The sequence below is a fragment of the Poecilia reticulata genome, linkage group LG19 (assembly GCF_000633615.1).
Source record: "Poecilia reticulata strain Guanapo linkage group LG19, Guppy_female_1.0+MT, whole genome shotgun sequence".
Classification (NCBI taxonomy): Eukaryota; Metazoa; Chordata; class Actinopteri; order Cyprinodontiformes; family Poeciliidae; genus Poecilia; species Poecilia reticulata.
The window spans coordinates 9,932,195-9,934,198 of NC_024349.1; the positions used below are offsets into that span (position 1 = coordinate 9,932,195).

Below are 2,004 nucleotides of genomic sequence, written 5' to 3' on the forward strand. Positions count from 1 at the left end.
GCAACTGGAATGAAACATGTGGAATCTGGAGCCAAACGTATGGCGGTGGCGTGACCTCTGATTCGCCGCGCTGCCGCGGCCACACCCTCTACTGGAAACTCTTGGCGCTTTAAAGCAAGTGAGACCAACTTGTTATCTGTCATCCAACACAGAATTATCTTGATTAAGTCAAAAAAGCCAGAGATGGAGCATTCCAATGAAAAAAAGGCACTTCCTGTTCTAAGGGGCGGGGCTTTGATGACGTCAGACTATGACGACATATAATCGTAGGGGATCGATCCAACCAGGATCACTCATGTCACGTTTGGTGCAGCTGGGCTCAAAATTGTGGAATCTAGAGCCAAACATATGGACACGGCGTTACAGGTCACTTCGCCACGCCGCCACGCCCATCTACTCCATCGAAAACAAACGGGGTTGGAATCCACAACACACCAACATGGGTCAGATAGGGATCGTTCAATGTAAAACATTACACTTCCTGTTCTCAGGGGGCGTGGCCTAGGTGATGTCATCATTTGACCATTGATTATTCTATGGGACCCGATGATGATCAATTATTGAAAGTTTGGTGCCTCTGTCTGCTTTTATGTAATAGTTATAACAGTTTTGTGTTGCACGGCGAGTCGGTGAACTTTGACCCCTGGTATGACCCCTTCAGCATGCTCGAAAACTCACCAATTTAATAACTTTGAATCGGTCATGCCTTATGAACGATCTGACTGAGTTTGAAGCCGATCGATCRAAATACGTAGGAGGAGTTTGATCAAATGCGACGTCTGTAAACGGCCAAAATGGGGTCAAAATYGGAACTTCAATCCAAAATGGCCGACTTCCTAGGATACTTGCRCTATGATGTTAATTGCAAATTCTGAGTGTTTTGGGGAGCTCTACAACTGTACCGAATTTCAAGTCCCTACGATAAAGTAAGTGAACAGGAAACGGTCTTTTGAAAGTTGCTAGGTGGCGCCCTTGGGMTGTTTCTTACAGCCAGACATTAAAATACATACATTTTCACTGGGCTCTATGCGGTCGCCAAGTTTGGTGAGTTTTTGAATATGATAAAGCCCCCAAAAAGCCAATTTACTTTACGGAAGAATAATAATAATTTACAGTACGATTACAATAGGTCTTCGCAGCGCTTAGCTGCTCGGGCCTAATAATAAACAGCACGATTACAATAGGCCTTCGCAGCGCTTACCTGCTCGGGCCTAATTAAATTTATATGTCGAGTGCACCTAATAAGACAAATAGAAAAATTTTTATGCAAAAAAAAATACTTCCAACTATTTTTTTTTTAAATTAAACTTTAAAACAAGTCAATTTGGCCCGCAACATAACAGKRGGGTTAAATCAAAGATATCTGGACTTCTGTTTCTTGCAGGCTTTTTAATTCTGATCTAAATAACGGTTTGATATATTACAAGTTGTATCCAGAATAATCACTGGGGAGGTTCCAGATTCGTACCTCAAAGCAAAACTCAGAGCCACGAATAATCAGTGTGGCTCAATAAAACGGCTCTACTCTGACCGAAAAGACGAAGACGAAACTTCTCCATCCACATTAAAGCAAATGGACCACCTCCGTTCACTGTCCAACCTTTAATCTTTCCCTTAAATTAAGAACCCAACTTTACCCTCTAGTGGCAATTTGGCTCAACGATCGTAAAGACTTTAACGCACCGGGTAGCATGCTGCGTTAGAAACAGGTGGACCTACTTATTAAGAGCAMAGCTCTTAAAGGAACAGTTCCTCAAACTCATACATCATAAACAATTTTAGTGGCATTTGTTTGCTCAGAGAAGTAAACTACTAAATTCAAAAAGTAAATCTAGAATTTTGCGTCTTGATGATATCAAGAAAAAATGTCAAGATTTTGTTGATTTTACATTGTACTTCTAAGCCAGGGGTGTCAAACTCAATTTTACCGAGGGCCACTTCAGCATATTGGCCTCCCTTAATGGGCCACATTGACGGTACAAATCAGGAGTTCCCAGGTGCAGT

General features: G+C 42.0%; 1 long non-coding RNA gene across 1 annotated transcript in view; it reads right to left on the reverse strand.

Annotated features, from left to right (window-relative positions):
* LOC103481444 (uncharacterized) overlaps window positions 1–2,004 on the reverse strand; it is a 30,323-nt gene that overhangs the window by 20,173 nt on the left and 8,146 nt on the right. The window lies entirely within an intron of this gene.